Below are 19,905 nucleotides of genomic sequence, written 5' to 3'. Positions count from 1 at the left end.
TAATTACTAGTCAGAATATTGTAGGATCCGCCTCATCCCTGCCAACATTTTTGAATTTGGGGACGCTTCTGAGAATCCCCACTGCGTCGAAAACAGTCGTATACGATATCCAAAACTCATCGGAAAAGCGCCGTCACTATTGAGAAGTTGTACCACGCCAAGTTATGCGCTTTACAGACTATCAGTTATTCCGGACGGAATGTCGGTGTTTGTAAAGAATCTTACAGTTTGTCGGATCGATACGACTTGTCGGCGATGACAAAATAATCGGTAAATGTGTTATCGATCCCATAAACATGCAGCAGTATCGATTATGCCTTCGGACTTAACTTATAATGGGCACAATATATGGGATATGTTCGACACGAGCACTGTCGTCCGGAATAACTGATAATCTGTAAAGCGCATTATTACAAAAAAGTATCGCATGAGTGCAATTATTAGGTGCCCTTCTGGATACATTTAGAAGGACGCCAATAAGAGCCCCTTCAAACAATCAGAAAAAGTGTATTTTAAGATAGTTGTAACAGAATCATTGTGGTCAAGTAAAACACGATTGTTTAGATGTTTATTAATTTTATTAAAGATTTGTAAATGCTCATAAATATAACATTTATACGACTATCACATCACATTTAACATATTTTTATCCGTTAATAAAAGATTGATGTTGAGTTACAAGTTGCAAGTTACATGTTGTAGCGTCTATCAGCCAGTGCTTTTATTCCCAATGGAGGCAGAGTGTCTGTAAAAATATTTGAAAAACTATCACTTTATTCCATTTGGAAAGCCAAAAATTGTTTACCATTATACCTTTCACAATTTTAATCGAAATAACTACGTTTTCATTTTTATTTAAATAAATTATAGAAGTGTTTGGTGTTTCACAAAATATAAAATGGCTCTTGTAACAATAGTGATGGCAAAATACTTTCATGCGAATAGTGATGGCAAAATACTATCACAGTTGGCGATTGTTGCAGTGTCACTTACGAGTCTGTGGTAGCGATGAGGATGAAACGGAACTTTGAAATGCTGGCAGGGTACTAGGCATAATGTGTTATATTCTACTGTAGAAGGTAATGTCTGTTTTTGTTAAGAACCTGATTTTATCAACAATTTCTCAACTTGAATATTAGCATAATCCTTTGAAAATGTTTGAAATCGTTGAATATAAGCATTTTTCCAGTACTTGGCATTATGCTATGTTCCCACCGACTCGTTTTCCTCATTCGTTTTTCCAAAACATTTCACCGTTCACACCGGGTTGAGATGTTTTAGTTTGACAGTTACCATGGAAACTTGAAATTCACATCTACTCGAAATTCACATACCCTGCCAACATTTTTTGAATTTGGGGGCGCTTCTGAGAATCCCCACTACGTCGAAAACAATCATATACGACATCAAAAACTCGTCGGAAAAGCGCCGTCACTATTGAGAAGTTGTACCACGCCAAGATACTACGAAAAAGTTTCTCATCAGTGCAATTATTAGGTGCCTATTTAGATCAATTTCGAAGGACACCAATAAGAACCCCTGCAAACTATCAGAAAAAGTGCATTTTAAGGTAATTGTAGAAGAATCATTGTGGTCAAGTAAAACACGATTGTGTAGATGTTAATTGATTTGATTAAATATTTATAATTTCTTATAAATATTGTTACGAATTTGATAATTATAGATATAAGTTTATTTAAATTAGTTTCCGTTAATTTAAAATTTAAAATTGTAACGATAAAATTTCGCTATCACTTGTTGGAATCATCTATTCATTTTCTAGTATTTTCCTGAATTTCTTTTATGTTCTTTTGTTTGCTTACCGAAATGTTAGTTCTTACTCTCTCATAGAATAACAACCCCTTTGCTTTGTTATTTTGCTTTCTCATTTCATCTCATTGTCTATTGTCATTGTTGTTGTAGTAATGCGAGCATATATCTATGTGAGTGTGTATGTGTTTGGCAGCCACCAGACGAATTACTTAATGGTCGTAGATCCTTCTAGCATTGTCTAAGAATGTTCTGGCGTTGCCAGAGTGTTGTAGTGCTACCAGAATGTTCTCGTATTGCCACACCGTCATATATAAAAGCGCTCGCATGCTGCTAACGAGTCAGTCTTAATTAAAGCGTCAAACGAATAACTTCAGTGTGAACGAATTGTAAAGTGTGAAGTCATAGTAAATAAATTGTAGATTGTCGTTATTTAAAAGAACTGTGTTTTAATTGTCGGGTAATTAAAAACGCCTAAATATAAAAACGTAACAATTGGTGTCGGAAGTGAAATAACGAAAAAAAATCTACAATGAAGTTTAATGAGCTTCGTGTGGAAGACTTAAAAAAGGAATTGAGCAAACTGGAGCTGCCGACAACAGGCAATAAGGCCCAGCTTCAAAAGCGTCTACTGGAAGAGTTTGAACGGCGTAATATGGACATTGCGACGCATGAGTTTGATTATAAGGAAGACATTGATGAATCAATACTCGTCAATACAAGCAGTGTAGAAACTCCATCTGTGGCTTCGAGTGTTGTGGATTACACATCAATGCTCAATGTTTTGAGCAAAATGATGGAAGCAAATTCTAGAAAAATGGAAGAAAAATTCGACGAAAATTCTAGAATGGTCAACGAAAAATTACAACAAATTTCTGAAGGCATGGAGAAACGTGTGGACCATATAGAAAATCAAATTGTGGAATTGGATAAGAAAGTTCTTTCCGTGGATGAGAAAATTATGGTTCATGATGAGAAGTTTCTGCACATCGAGAAAAAAATGTCAGAGCTGGAAATTAAAGGTGGTCCAGTGCGCGTCATCGAGGGCTCAAAAATCAAAACTCCTGTTTTCGATGGCTCAACGTCATTTGATGTCTTCAAATTCCAATTCGAAATGGTTGCTTGTAGAAATTTGTGGAATGACGATGATAAAGCAATTGAACTTCTATTGGCATTAAAGGGCAATGCTGCTGATGTGATACAAAGCATTCCCGCTGCTTCTAGAAATAACTATAATGAAGTAATAGCGGCACTTCAACGCAAGTATGGTGGAGAGCACAAGCAGGACATCTTCAGAATGGAATTGAGAGGAAGAATCCAGAAATCGAATGAAACCCTACAAGATTTCGCAACAGAAGTTGAGCGGCTAGTGCTTTTGACATACCCAGGTGAGAGTCATCCTCTTGTGGACCGCATCAAGATTGAAACCTTCGTCAATGGAATTCGAGACCCAGATATAAAATGTGCAACATATGCGTCACAAAAGGCTACATTCGCTGAAACAGTAACATTCGCACTTGCACAGGAGACTGCGAGATTGCTAGCGCGGCCTCAAATTCACAAAGTACGTAAAGTAGAGACAGAGTGTGATGAATCAAAGTCCGTTATTGAGTCGATGAAAGAGGCCATGAAGCAGGCAATGCAAGAAATGAAGCAAGAGGCAAATAAATCCCGGATCAAATGCTATAACTGTGATAAGCCGGGACATCTAGCTCGAGAATGCAAAGCACGACGCAAACGGTCAAGGTCCACATCACCATCTCCATTAAACAATAGCCATAAGAAGGTGACCCCACAGTCAAGTTAGTCATCTTTTGTAGCGTGCACCCTGTGTTTGTTCATGAAACGCCCCCTAGGTATGAACTTTTTCATGGAGTACCTTTAGGGACAATATTACACCTTTTGGCCCATATGTTTTTATTGTTGTCATTTTGGAACGCTGGTTTGATAATGGAGGAGGAATAGATCGAAAAAAAGATCTTTCTTTTTGGTTTCGAACAACGAGGCAGCCGGAGGTGTGAGCTCAAAAAAAAAGGACAAGTGAACAATTGAATTTTAAGTGAAATTTATTAAAGAAATGAGATCTGGAACTTATACAAAGGCAATGTTGAATTTCAGAGATCAAATAAAGGAACAATGAAATTAGAATTAAAGTTGAAATAAAACAAGAGAAAGAACTTAAAATAACTATATAAAACTGAAGAAAAACTTAAAATAACTATATAAAACTGAAGAAAAACTTAAAAATAACTATATAAAGCAAAAATCGTGAATAGCTTTAAGAAGCATTGTGACGAAACCTGAAACCTCACAAAATTGAGCTGAAACGAAATAAAAAGACTTTAGTGGAAAAGGGAACCAAAGAAGATAAGAAAAAGCAAACTGATACTTCCCGTTTACTATCCACCTCCTCTGCCGCAACGTGGGAATCTGCTCCTCCAGACTGGAATTTCAAGCACTGGTCAAACCACAGTGCCAAGGTACATCTGTATTATTCCTACTGTTCCACATTTACTTCGACTGCAAACACAATAACGGACGGACAGACCTTTTTCCAACTGAAAAATAAAGATTAAGAGTAATCACGTTTGAATAAAGAATAAGCAGGACAAGGGTAGACATTAATGAAATAATTACCTAGTTTACATGGCTAAATTGCCCCAAGATAGTACAGTTTTAGGCTGAGCTCATTCTAGTACTGACGTCATCGTAATCAGGAGAGAGAAGTTTTGTCCTCCATAGGAAATTAGTTAATGTTGTCCCTTTACAAATAGGAGAGAAGTAGTTTGTTACTCCATAAAAAAAAAAAAAAGAGAAAAAGAAGAAAAATACCTGAAAAAGAATAAAACAAAAATCCTGCAAAAAAAAAAAAGGATAAAAAAAAAAATTAAAAATATCCTGTAAAGAAATAAAGTAAAATACACACTTAACTTTATTCGAAGGAAAGGATTTGACAACACTGTTATACTTACCTCGACATTTTTTTTACACAGACGGACAGACACACAGTAGTGAATATACATTCCATGAGACGAATGAAATATATTCAGAGTTCAAGAGTCGATAGAGGGACCAGGCTAGAGATATGTTTGATCCGAGAATGCTTGCCGAAGATTCCTGCAATAAAATTGAGAAAGAAAAAAATATAATAATATTTAAAGACCAATTATAACATAAATTATATATTTGAATTTATTTGAGAAAAATTTATGTACGAGATTGTTTTTTTTTCTGTTTTTAATGAAATTTTTGCCGAAATTGTTTTAGTTCTTGCATATTTTCTTTTTTTGTATATTACAATATTTTTCCGTTTTGTTGATAAGGATTGTTTTAAGAAAAAGTATGAATTGACATAGTCATTTGAAAAGGGAAATAGGAAATAAAGCCTAAATTGTAATTTTTTTTTTGAATTTTGAAATTGGAATGAATTGAGTATTTCTTTTGAAGATGGAAGGCTAGAAAAAAAAGGTAAGGAAGGGATAGAGCGACCAGCTGGGATAAACAGGTGAGAGGATATGGGGTATCCATTGAAGAATGTTGGACGAAGGATGCCAATGGAGGGGTGGGAATGTCCAGGGCACTCTAGATAATGAACTGTTGAGTGCTTGAGTCGAACGAGTTGAGTCTTATTGTGTGCTAGGGAATGTGGTGGTTTGTTTTTATTTTACATCCAATAAAGCTGGTTGATTTAGAATTTTTTTTTGTCCCTATTCTCGGCAATTGTGTTGGCAAGAATCCGCGCCCCGTCGACTGAGCCACAGCCGGAGCTCTACCGCTAGCAACCAGCGCCTGTCAACACATTTTGTCACCTCCATAGAATAGAGCGGCCCCTACTTTAAGGGGAACAGGACAAAAATGGCGCCCAACGTTTGGCCCGAGTAATCGGGAGTTACCGTTTCAAAATATCATTCTCCAGCAACATTGCTTGGGTTTTCTATTATTACTAGCTTGAGTCCCGACAGGTGTTTTTTTTTGTAAGCGATTGTCGAGTGCCAAGCTAGGAAGCATAGAATCCAGGGTAATGTTGTGGCGGATGGGTATTTCTCGATCGATGCAGGAATGTAAGACTCAACGGATTATGAGCTTTGTAGTTACTTTGGTTGATTGCGATGTTTTCTGTAAGAAAGGGGTTACCATTAATGCAATAGATTTGGATTCAATAGCCCAAATTCCATTTTGTCCACCGGTCCGTCCGATTTTAGATTTACTTTATTATTTGTTTTGCAGCGAGCCATATGAGACATTGTCGAGCAGGCTGTTACAGTCTTATACAATAGCCGTGTGGTTACGTCCGAGGGTGGCAAGTGGAATACCAGTTATTTTTTGCTTTTCATACTGATCGCACAGTACATAGAACACAGGAGAAGGATACTAAGATTCGATCTGGGAGGTAGATTTGGATCTTAATTTCGGTACGGAACTGTACATTAGATAACTCGTTACTCTTTATATGTCCACCTGTTTTCCTAGTAGGATTAAAGCGATACCCTTCCTTATAGATGTTATAGTATTTTGAGTGTTTTTAGAAGAGGAGGTAATATATATATATTTTTTTTTTGATAACTAGATTTAGTATCCAAATAACGATATCTTTAGGTTCTAGGGGGATTTTTCATGGTTAACACTAGAGCAAGGAGATATTCACTTGGTATTTCTGTTCCTTCCAACACGGTTATGGGACCATCAATGACAATGGAGACAACAACAACAACAGCAACAACAACAAACACAACATTAACATACACCACGGCATTGGGGGTTGCTATGAATGCGCCGATGGTTTCAACGATAGAACAAAATGTAGCGGTTGGTGGGTCCATAGATGTTTCGGATACCACTACCACGTCATCGTCCACGTCAGATGTGTCCGAGGGCCCCAGCACGCCGGAGTTCAATAGTGCAACTGCACAAGCTATAGCAGAGGCTCGTAGGTTGAATGATGAGCCAATGCGTATGCAGCAACCAGATCTCTCTGTACATCATCATGGAGGCTCCTTAAATGAGGTGATAGCATCGGCAATTGGAGTGGGTCAATTGGAGCTTCTCCGAGTGCTAGAGGAAAAGTTGAGGCAGCTAGTACCACAGGTGGTTCAACAAAGCCTGGCGAACTTGAACCTTTCAACCAACCAATCAGATTTACAACAAACACAGAATGCACCAGCAGCGGACGACAATCGGCAAATGTCAAACCGGCCGGCATTAAATAGACCAGAGGCTGTATGTCGGCAAAGACTACAACATAATACTTTGCCACAAATACCCCAAGCGGCGTCACAACGTTTTGAGCACCATGGCTACACATCGGATGCACCAATGTCTTCTCCAGGCCCATCTAGAGCTAATGTGAAAAAGGTAGATGTAGAGAAATGGCGTATAAAATTCGACGGCACATCAAAAACCATTAGTGCAGAAGATTTCATGTTCAGACTTGAACAGCTTCGAGAGGATTACCAATGCGATTGGGATGAAGTTCTGATAAAGTTTCCTCAGCTACTCGAGGGGCCAGCGGAGGAATGGTATTGGTTACAGAGACGTCTAGGATACATTAGAAGCTTTCCGGAACTCAAACAAGCTTTTCTGTCCCAGTTTAGAAAGTTTGAAAGCGACTTTGATATTCAGAGAAAGATGATGGACCGTAGACAAGGATCACATGAGGCGTTCGAAGATTTTTGTACCGCCATGCTACGGCTTCGAAACCAACAGCGAGAACCGATAGACGAGAACATGTTTGTCGAAATGATGAAGGGGAATTTGAAACCCGCGATGGCAGCACTTGTGTTTCCTGTACGAATATTTGGGCTTCAACATTTCCGGGAGGAGTGTAGAAAGGCAGAGATTCTTCTTTCAAATCAAAGACAATTGGCCCAGGCTAACCGTCAGCAGTTTGCCCCACGAGTGCATGAGCTGGAACAAGATGAGATTGAACCCAATTTCGAAGTGGAGGCCATAAGCAAACAAGCGAGTTATGTTTGCTGGAATTGCCGTGAAAAAGGACATGGATTCATGGACTGTCCATCTACAACAAGGAGGTTGTTCTGTTATGGCTGCGGCATGGATAATGTTGTGAAGCCCCAATGCCCTCGTTGTCAGGGAAACATATCAGCGGGTGCGACGATGGGGCAGACGCGCCCAAAGGCCCAACAGCCCCAGTAAAAATCGATTGGAATGAACAGAAAGCGAGCGAAAAAATAATTTTAGGTAATAGGAGTAGTTTGGGAGAAGAAACAATAGTAAAAGCTAAGGAAATTAGGCCTTGGCACGTAAGAATGAAGGAATATCTAGAAGTAAGGAGTAGAATCTTTAGTGAAAATACAGGAGATAAGAAATTGGCAAGAGTGGAAAAGGCGAGGGAAAGATTTAGGGCCAGAAAGGCACTCAGGAAAGAAATTGCCGCCGCCTCATTATATGAGGGTGAAGATACTAGGATTTACGTCAGGATTATGATCGCTGGAGTGGAAGTTGAGGGACTCCTAGATAGTGGAGCCACAGTGAGTTGTCTGGGGAAAGGGTGTATGGATCTGGTGGAGAAAACCGGCGTGGCAGTCTATCCCTATCATTCCTATATTAGAACCGCAGATCGCACACCTCACAGAATCTTAGGACGTGTTCGTGTTAGGATAACGGTTCGGAAAGTGGAGAAGGAATTTACGTTCTTTTTAATTCCAACCTTGGAGAAAGAATTGTATCTGGGGGTGGATTTTATGCGGTCTTTCGGTTTGCACATCAATATTGATAGTATTTGTTTGGATGCGGCAGCCGGGAATGAGGAATTGCAGAAACACGATCTGAGCAGTGAGGAAGAGGCGCGTTTGAACAAGGTCATACAGCTTTTCCCATCATTTGAGATACGCGGCCTAGGCAAAACGCCCTTGGAGACGCACATAATCGACACGGCATGTGCAGAGCCAGTGAAGCAGAAGCATTACCCAGTATCGCCAGCTGTGCAACGACTAATGTATGCGGAGCTGGATAGGATGCTTGATATGGGAGTCATTGAGGAAAGCCAGAGCCCGTGGAACAACCCGGTTACATTGGTACGGAAGGGTACGAAAAACCGTTTGTGCCTCGATGCTAGGAAACTCAATGTACTCACCGTCAAGGATGCCTATCCTCTCCCAAACATTGAGGGGTTGCTCAGCAGGTTAGGGGACACACATTTTATTTCCAGCGTGGATCTAAAGGATGCCTTCTGGCAGATCCCACTGGAGGTGAAAAGTCGTGAGAAAACAGCCTTCACTGTGCCAGGCAGACCCTTATATCATTTCACCGTCATGCCCTTTGGGTTGTGTAATGCAGCCCAAAGGATGTGTCGGTTAATGGATAAGGTGATTCCAGCCCATATCCGTGAGAGAGTGTTCGTCTACTTGGACGATTTGTTGATTGTGGCCCCGGACTTTGAGACGCATCTACACCTGTTAGGCGAAGTGGCCAGATTATTGGCTGAGGCAAATCTCACAATTAACGTCGCCAAGTCTAAATTTTGTTTCCGTGAGTTGCGATATTTAGGCTATGTTATAGGTGGTGGTAAGTTGCGGCCAGACCCGGAGAAAGTATCGGCGATTTTAAATTTTGACTACCCTAAGAATGCAAAACAAGTTAGAAGGTTTACCGGAATGACAGGGTGGTACCGCCGTTTCATTGCCGATTATGCCACTATGGCTGCGCCTGTGTTTAATACGTTGCGGAAGGGGAAAAATTTTGAATTTGACGAGGAGGCCAAAGTGGCTTTTGATAAGATGAAGGAATGTTTGACCCAAACTCCAATTTTACAACATCCGGATTTTGAGAAACATTTCTTTATACAATGCGATGCATCCGATGTTGCAATAGGAGGGGTTTTATTTCAAAAGGACGAGGATGGGGGAGAACACCCTATAGCGTACATGTCGCAGAAGTTGACGTCGGCGCAGAAAAATTATTCTGTAACTGAGCGAGAGTGCTTAGCTGTGGTCATGGCAATAAGGAAATTTAGACCCTACATAGAACTCATGCCCTTCACTGTCATAACAGATCATTCTTCATTGAAGTGGTTGATGTCCAACAAGGACCTCAGTGGACGATTGGCTCGATGGAGTTTGTTGCTACAAGGCCATGACTTTGCAATTGAACATCGTCGTGGCAGTCAAAATATAGTTCCAGATGTCCTTTCTCGATATAACATAGAGGAATTGTGCCAAGATTTTTGTCAGCTTATCGATCTGGATGCAAAGGAATTCCAAAGTGAGGAATACATGGAAAGGATAAAAACCGTAGAGAACAACAAGGATTCGCTGCCAGATTTGATTGTTAAAGATGGTTACATTTACAAGAGAACCGTACCAATCACCGTCGATGTACCATGCGAAGATTTTGTATGGAAACTTTGGGTACCGGCGGCTTTGACCACCACAGTTATGCGAAACGCACATATTCCACCCACAGCTGCACATGGCGGTTACCATAAGACTTTAAAAAGGCTTAAAGAATTATATTATTGGCCAAATATGAACGCCCAAGTAAGAGATTTTGTGGCCAATTGCACCATTTGTAAGGAATCGAAACCGAATTATAGAAATATGCGACAGCCTATGACTTCTGGAGAGGAAATCGAGAGGCCATTTCAGAAACTTTACGTGGATTTTTTGGGACCATACGTTAGATCCAAATCGGGTAATTCTTTTATATTCATTGTATTGGACCATTTTACTAAATATGTTCTTTTGAAACCAATGGCCAAGGCGACATCGAGGAACGTGATTAGGTTCATGACGGCCGAGGTATTCCACAAATTCGGGGTACCGGAGACGGTTATGTCCGACAATGGAAAGCAATTTGTTGGAAGAGATTTTTCCGACTTTCTCAAGGCATATGGAATAAACCACGTCAAGACTGGACTGTACTCTCCACAGGCGAATTCATCTGAAAGGGTCAACCAGTCAATTTTGGCAGCCATAAGGTCATATTTATGCGAGGACCAAAGGGAGTGGGATGAAAATCTGTCGGCTATAGAATGCGCGCTACGGTCATCGGTCCACTCCTCGTTGGGAATGACCCCATATTTCGCGCTGTTTGGGACGAACATGGTGACCCATGGTAGTGTATACCGATTAGTGAGACAACTGGATACTATGCGAGACCCGGAGTTCAACGTGATACCAAGGGCTACACAATTGGAATTGATTAGGGATAAAGTAAGGAGAAATCTTGAGAGTAGCTATAATGATAGAGCCAGGAAATACAATACGCGAACGAGATTAGTAAAATTTTACCCCGGGCAAGAGGTGTATCGCCGTAATCATCAGCTAAGCGATTTTAGCAGGAATATAAATGCCAAGATGAACAGGAAATACTTGAAATGTAGAATTGTGAAGCCAATTGGTAGATGCCTCTATGAAATTGAGGATAGTAATGGTAAACCTATAGGAATTTACCATGCGAAAGACCTCAAGCAATAATCTATGCTCAATGCTAGGAGGAAGATAATATATTTTATCTTTTTATGCTGGATCTTTTTTTTTCTCCTTCTATTTCTATCTCATATACTACACGAAACAATAGATATTCTCCAAGTTCTGCGTTGCCGAGAGTTTAATTATTTCTAGAATTAGTTTCACTTAAAGGGCGGTTAAGATAATATAACATAAGAATTCAATGAGTAGGTAAAATCAAATTAAGCTTGAATGCAATAATTTAGATAGATATATTTAGGAACAATGTAATGCATAGAACTTTTTTATCATTAGGAAAATTGATGAAATCTGTAGCTTGCTGAAGTAGACCTGCATTTAGTGCTAATGTTAAGTACTTTTATTACTTATTCCGATGGTAGGCGAGACAAGCTGTAGGGCAGCAGAATAGTGAATTAGATTTTTACAGAGTTATTTTGATTTTATAGAAAAGCGGTATGATGCTGGATCACCGCCATGACTAGTTTATGTGGGCGCTCACACACGGAGGAAACATTAGAAGGATGCGTCACCTCCTGCAAACATTAAAGCGGCCGGAAAACAAATCTAGGACCACGCATAGTGTTCCCCGACCTATGGCATCAAGGACATACTACGACATTTGCTAGACGATCATGGACGTTTGCAGGAGCAAAATTTAGGGGCAAGTTTACTTGAGTAAACCTACGACTACATTTATATCAGATGCTAGCGTCCATGTCCACGCTGGCTTGAGGGCCACAGGGCCAATTGGGGGGGAGCGAGGAGACGAGTCTTTAGTGCGGTGAATGACGACAGTGGCTTGAAATACCCCGAATGCTCTAGGACGTCACGAAGACTCCAAACCTATTTGTCAATTTCAAGACGGGAATAAAATATGGTTTCGTGGGAAAGTAGTAAATGGGAAGTAAGTAATGTCTATAGTATATGCAAGAGGATACTTACCCTCGGATGATGAGTGTTGGTTGTAATCCTTCCTATGGATCACGAAGGAACTCAGGAATAAGGTTTATTTATACACTTTCACTTCCGATCTCAGCTATACGAACGTGAATATTTATATCCTTTTCCATCGCAAAATTAATACACCACTCTTGAAGGAAGCTTGTTTCGGATACTTCGTTTTGTAAGAATGAAATTTTTTGGTAAAATTTATTTTTCTCTTTATAATTATAATCTTCCTCAATGTGAAGCTGGGACAGACTTCTTTGGTTAACTGCAGGGGATCAGAAGAATACCCACATTAGACAAAGGGCTAGTGGTTGTTATAAGTATTTTATTTTTTTTTTAAAAAGCGCCTGAATATATTAAAGATCAAATTCAGGGCGATTCCGAAACGGAAGAAATACCACCACCATTTTTTTTATTCATAGAGAACTAATTATAACTTTAACTCAAAGATGCAAATCCTTCAAATGAAGTATTGGCCTTTTTTTTTTTTTTTAATTGCTTGTAGTTTTACTTGAAATATTCAATATCATGTCAGGCAGTAATATATTCAATTTTGTAACACTTTAGATTTTTTTTGATACGCCTCACGACAAATGAATTTTCGGCCTTATGCATACTTCATATACGGCATACAGATTCCGAATCATATCAGAGTACATCTCGAAGTTTTCACTAATTTTGCATATACAAATTTAAGTAAAAGAAAAAATTAACAATTTTTTTTATTAATATTTTCACGCACTTTCTCACTAACGAACTTTCTCTAAACGAATTGTGTAATTTGTGATATTTGATTGCTTTGATATTAACTCTCAATATTGCTTTTTACTCGCTTTTTTTATTATTGGCACAGTTTCGACTGTTTTCTTTTTTATTGTAAGATCATAATCTTAACTTTTAACTTATTGAATAGCGTATCGTATCATGGATCTGATTTTTTGTTACTATTTGTAGTATTACACACACACACACACTTATTATCCATTGTACCGTTTCACTTTTCCTTCTACACCGCGAACTGGCTCAACTAGTTGGAGCATCCTACCGGTCACTAACCGTTACAAACGTTCAGCCACTTCAAATATAATTCATTTTTTTGAGACTACTATGGATATTTACTTTTCATTTTATGTTACCATTTTTTTTTGTATTCCGTATTTGTTTTCAAGACATCGTGATACGTATATTTAAATTTGACACCACTTACCTCTAACAATTCATTAAAACCTTTCCTTATATGCAACTTTTTCGAAGAACCTTATCCGATTGGCTGGCATGACGCACGAATGCGTTGGCGAAACTTAACAATTATATTATCTTTAATTTCAGAATTAACCCGCGATGCGTACCGAACCAATGTTGGGGATTATGCCCTCTTTTATTTTAACACACATTTCTTTAGTTTTCCATAGTTCTTTATTCCACAATCTCAAATTTCTATTAATACTTACTTTTCCACACACTTACGACCGTTCGCGGCAAACTTTGGTACATTTGGCGGCCATGTTTTTTTATACCGATTTTCATTTTTTTTTCGATAACACGATAAGTTCGATATGGTATTATCCCACTTCATTTAAGGACGCTCCAACCATAGGTCTAGTCGAACACTTTTACCAAGAAAATTACCAGGTATTCTTAAGGGGCATATACACTGTCAGGAAGATATATAGGTGGGCACATTGGAAAATCTATTGGGGGTTCGGTGCTTTGTTTCCCTCCCATCCCGTGACAGTGGTGTTCACAGTATGGTGGGGTTTGTAGCGTGCACCCTGTGTTTGTTCATGAAACGCCCCCTAGGTATGAACTTTTTCATGGAGTACCTTTAGGGACAATATTACACCTTTTGGCCCATATGTTTTTATTGTTGTCATTTTGGAACGCTGGTTTGATAATGGAGGAGGAATAGATCGAAAAAAAGATCTTTCTTTTTGGTTTCGAACAACGAGGCAGCCGGAGGTGTGAGCTCAAAAAAAAAGGACAAGTGAACAATTGAATTTTAAGTGAAATTTATTAAAGAAATGAGATCTGGAACTTATACAAAGGCAATGTTGAATTTCAGAGATCAAATAAAGGAACAATGAAATTAGAATTAAAGTTGAAATAAAACAAGAGAAAGAACTTAAAATAACTATATAAAACTGAAGAAAAACTTAAAATAACTATATAAAACTGAAGAAAAACTTAAAAATAACTATATAAAGCAAAAATCGTGAATAGCTTTAAGAAGCATTGTGACGAAACCTGAAACCTCACAAAATTGAGCTTAAACGAAATAAAAAGACTTTAGTGGAAAAGGGAACCAAAGAAGATAAGAAAAAGCAAACTGATACTTCCCGTTTACTATCCACCTCCTCTGCCGCAACGTGGGAATCTGCTCCTCCAGACTGGAATTTCAAGCACTGGTCAAACCACAGTGCCAAGGTACATCTGTATTATTCCTACTGTTCCACATTTACTTCGACTGCAAACACAATAACGGACGGACAGACCTTTTTCCAACTGAAAAATAAAGATTAAGAGTAATCACGTTTGAATAAAGAATAAGCAGGACAAGGGTAGACATTAATGAAATAATTACCTAGTTTACATGGCTAAATTGCCCCAAGATAGTACAGTTTTAGGCTGAGCTCATTCTAGTACTGACGTCATCGTAATCAGGAGAGAGAAGTTTTGTCCTCCATAGGAAATTAGTTAATGTTGTCCCTTTACAAATAGGAGAGAAGTGGTTTGTTACTCCATAAAAAAAAAAAGAGAAAAAGAAGAAAAATACCTGAAAAAGAATAAAACAAAAATCCTGCAAAAAAAAAAAAGGATAAAAAAAAAAATTAAAAATATCCTGTAAAGAAATAAAGTAAAATACGCACTTAACTTTATTCGAAGGAAAGGATTTGACAACACTGTTATACTTACCTCGACATTTTTTTTACACAGACGGACAGACACACAGTAGTGAATATACATTCCATGAGACGAATGAAATATATTCAGAGTTCAAGAGTCGATAGAGGGACCAGGCTAGAGATATGTTTGATCCGAGAATGCTTGCCGAAGATTCCTGCAATAAAATTGAGAAAGAAAAAAATATAATAATATTTAAAGACCAATTATAACATAAATTATATATTTGAATTTATTTGAGAAAAATTTATGTACGAGATTGTTTTTTTTTTCTGTTTTTAATGAAATTTTTGCCGAAATTGTTTTAGTTCTTGCATATTTTCTTTTTTTGTATATTACAATATTTTTCCGTTTTGTTGATAAGGATTGTTTTAAGAAAAAGTATGAATTGACATAGTCATTTGAAAAGGGAAATAGGAAATAAAGCCTAAATTGTAATTTTTTTTTGAATTTTGAAATTGGAATGAATTGAGTATTTCTTTTGAAGATGGAAGGCTAGAAAAAAAAGGTAAGGAAGGGATAGAGCGACCAGCTGGGATAAACAGGTGAGAGGATATGGGGTATCCATTGAAGAATGTTGGACGAAGGATGCCAATGGAGGGGTGGGAATGTCCAGGGCACTCTAGATAATGAACTGTTGAGTGCTTGAGTCGAACGAGTTGAGTCTTATTGTGTGCTAGGGAATGTGGTGGTTTGTTTTTATTTTACATCCAATAAAGCTGGTTGATTTAGAATTTTTTTTTGTCCCTATTCTCGGCAATTGTGTTGGCAAGAATCCGCGCCCCGTCGACTGAGCCACAGCCGGAGCTCTACCGCTAGCAACCAGCGCCTGTCAACACATTTTGTCACCTCCATAGAATAGAGCGGCCCCTACTTTAAGGGGAACAGGACACTTTAAACTAAATCGAGCTAGTTCAGCGGGGCAAGAGCTGGCTCCCACAGACGATGGCCCCACCATCTCCATAGCAATAGTTCAACAGAAAAATAACAATTTAACTATTGCGGGTGTTATTAATGGCGACAAGCGTACTTTGACGTTGGATACTGGTGCATCAAAGTCTATCATTAGATCTGATTTAGTAAAAGGAAAAGTTACACCACTGATTGGAGTCAAGCTACGCACGGCTACAGGGGAACCCGCAACCGTATATGGAAAGGTCACCGTAAAATTAACTATTGCTAACAAATCCGTTACTTATGATTTCATTGTGGCCGATATTGTAGACGAAGTTATAATTGGAGCGGATTTCATGATTGCTTTTGGCCTCAATCTGGATATGAAGCGTCGTGTAATGACATGGTGCGATGCCGAAATAACGGTAAACGTGGGATACGACGAGAATACACCTGTCAGACGTTTGACAACGAGCCAGTCAGAGTCTATACCACCGAATGCCGAAGCAATTATATGGGTTCCTATGAATGGAGATTGTGAAGTCGGCCAATTGTGGGTTGTTGAACCAGCAGAAAACAAAAGCAACAACATCTTGATAGCAAATGCCCTGGTAACAACGAACGAAGAGAGACTAATACCAGTTCGTGTCTTGAACTTGTCTGACAATCACGAGCAAATTGTAAAATTTTCTGACATTGGCAAATGTACACCAGCCGAGGCAATAGTCAATTTGGAAGGCAACTCATCAAAGACACATGGAGCAGTGAGAAAACATCTAGAAGCGTATGTCGAGGCTTGGACACGTCATCTATCGCCGTCAGAGAGAAATAAAGCCAAGCAATTGTTGTGGAAAAACGCCTGTGCTTTTGCTTCTGAAAAGGGAAATCAAGGAAGAACATCTGTAGTGAAACATGAAATTAAAACCGCAGAAGAAAAGCCCATAAAACAGGCACCACGAAGTGTTCCCCTGGCAAAAAGAGACGAAGTTCAAAAGCTCATAAAGGAAATGGCGGAGAGTGGAGTGATCGAGCCATCATCAAGTCCTTGGTGTTCCCCAGTTGTGCTGGTCAAAAAGAAAGATGGAAGTACCCGATTCTGCGTGGACTACAGAAAACTGAATGATGTCACCAAAAAGGACAGTTATCCGCTTCCACGCATTGATGACACGTTGGACACACTAGCCGGAACAACATGGTTTTCTACGCTTGATTTGCAGAGTGGATATTGGCAAGTAGAGATCGCCGAGAAAGACAAGGAAAAGACGGCTTTTGGCGTTAATGGCGGTCTCTGGCAATTCAATGTAATGCCGTTCGGGCTCTGCAACGCTCCGGCTACCTTCGAAAGATTGATGGAGCGGGTACTGAAGGGGTTGCACTGGAAGTCGTGCTTGATATACTTGGACGACATCATAGTGATGGGCAAAACATTTGACGAGCACCTTAAGAACTTGAAAGACGTTATCCAGCAATTGTCAGCCGCTGGTCTACGCCTTAACGCAAAGAAATGCTCCCTTTTCCAGCGGGAAGTTAAATACCTGGGTCATCATGTGACTGCAGAGGGCATATCCACCGATGAAGACAAAATCCAAGCTGTCAGAGATTGGCCACGACCCCGAAATCTACACGAATTAAGAAGTTTCCTTGGGTTATGTACATATTACCGACGATTCGTCCCAAACTTCGCCAGCATCGCCGCTAGTCTCCATAAATTGACGCAAAAAGGTCAGAAGTTCCAGTGGAGCGACGAACAGGAGGATTCATTCCAACATTTAAAAGAACTTTTATGTTCAGCTCCTGTTCTAGCGTATCCTATTCCGGGCGAAAAATTTGTTTTGGATACAGATGCTAGCGCGCATGGTATTGGAGGTGTGCTATCCCAACAGATAGACGGCAAGGAGAAGGTCATCGGATATTTCAGCCGAACGTTGTCCAAGCCCGAAAAGAACTACTGTGTAACGCGACGAGAGCTGCTAGCCGTCATAGAGAGTGTAAAACATTATCATAAATATTTGTATGGACAACACTTCTTGCTCAGGACTGATCACTCAGCTCTACGATGGTTGCTCCAATTCAAGAATCCGGAAGCTCAACTGGCACGTTGGATCGAGAGGCTCCAAAGCTATGATTTCAGTATCGAGCATAGAAAAGGTGGAAAACACGGTAACGCTGACGCCTTGTCACGTCGACCTTGCAGTATAGAATGCAAGCACTGCTCGAAAGCTGAACACAAGGAGGAGATTGTTGATATTCGGCTGTTACACGTCGAATCTGGAGTGGACTGGCCAACAGAACAGCGTAAAGATCCCATTTTGATCAAAATTATTTCGGCAAAGGAAGAGAACAAGAAGCCCAGTAAGAAAGACATCGCAGCAGAAAGTCCACTTATGAAATCATACTGGGCTCAATGGGATAGTTTAGTTCTAGTCAATGGATCCCTGCAACGTAAATGGGAAAGCGAAGATGGCAAGAGCAGCCGAAATTTGATCATCGTTCCAGATTCCAAAATAAGAGATGTTTTGGCGGAGTTCCATAATGGTCCCAGTGGAGGTCATCTGGGAATAACCAAAACCGCCGAGAAAGTGAAGCAACGATTCTACTGGGTTGGATGCCAGAAATCAATTGCTGAATGGGTAGCCAATTGCGAGAAGTGCATGAAGGCGAAAGGTCCAACAAGGAAAAGTCGAGGTCCTATGCAAGAATATAGACCAGGAGCCCCGTTTGAAAGAATAGCAATGGACGTGGCAGGCCCTTTCCCAGTAAGTGATTCTGGAAACCGTTATGTCCTTGTGGTCATGGATTACTTCAGCAAATGGCCGGAGGTGTATGCAATTCCAAACCAAGAAGCAAAAACGATTGTGGATGTTGTCAACAAAAACTGGATATGTCGCTACGGTGTGCCGTCCGAGATTCACTCAGACCAGGGAAGAAATTTTGAATCGGCCATATTCAAAGAGATGTGTGAATCCCTTGGTATCAAGAAAACGAGGACTACACCATTACATCCACAATCCGATGGCATGGTAGAAAGGTTTAATCGCACTCTGGAGGAACATCTTCGAAAAGTAGTGGACAACGGCCAGAGGGACTGGGACGAGCATATACCAAAGTTTTTGCTGTCGTATAGATCTGCCATTCATGATTCCACCTCTCGAACACCGGCCAATGTTCTATTCGGAACTGAGTTGAAGTTGCCTGGTGATCTGATATTCGGTGCTAAACCTAATGAGCTCGCCATGGAAGAAAACAGAAACGACATCCCAAACACTTTCGGTGAAGTTCACGAATCAGTGCGCAACAAAATAAAAATGGTCAGCAACAGAATGAAGGCGAGATACGATCGTGCTGTAAATACTGAAGGCTTCCAAGAAGAAGAATTGGTTCTGCTATTTAACCCGCAACGAAAGAAAGGATTGTGTCCTAAACTGCAAACACAGTGGGAAGGCCCATACAAAGTCATCAAGAAGATCAATGATGTTGTATACCGGATTCAGAAGGACGACAGCCCTAGATCAAAGATGAAAGTTGTACATCTGGAACGATTGGCTCCTTACGGAACAGGTTCTGTGCCTGTTCGGGACGAACAGGCTTAAGCGGGAGGCAGTGTTACGAATTTGATAATTATAGATATAAGTTTATTTAAATTAGTTTCCGTTAATTTAAAATTTAAAATTGTAACGATAAAATTTCGCTATCACTTGTTGGAATCATCTATTCATTTTCTAGTATTTTCCTGAATTTCTTTTATGTTCTTTTGTTTGCTTACCGAAATGTTAGTTCTTACTCTCTCATAGAATAACAACCCCTTTGCTTTGTTATTTTGCTTTCTCATTTCATCTCATTGTCTATTGTCATTGTTGTTGTAGTAATGCGAGCATATATCTATGTGAGTGTGTATGTGTTTGGCAGCCACCAGACGAATTACTTAATGGTCGTAGATCCTTCTAGCATTGTCTAAGAATGTTCT

Source organism: Haematobia irritans, chromosome 3, assembly GCF_050003625.1.
Source record: "Haematobia irritans isolate KBUSLIRL chromosome 3, ASM5000362v1, whole genome shotgun sequence".
Taxonomy (NCBI): domain Eukaryota; kingdom Metazoa; phylum Arthropoda; class Insecta; order Diptera; family Muscidae; genus Haematobia; species Haematobia irritans.
The sequence above is the reverse complement of the archived record's forward strand: the minus strand, read 5'-3'. Positions refer to the sequence as shown.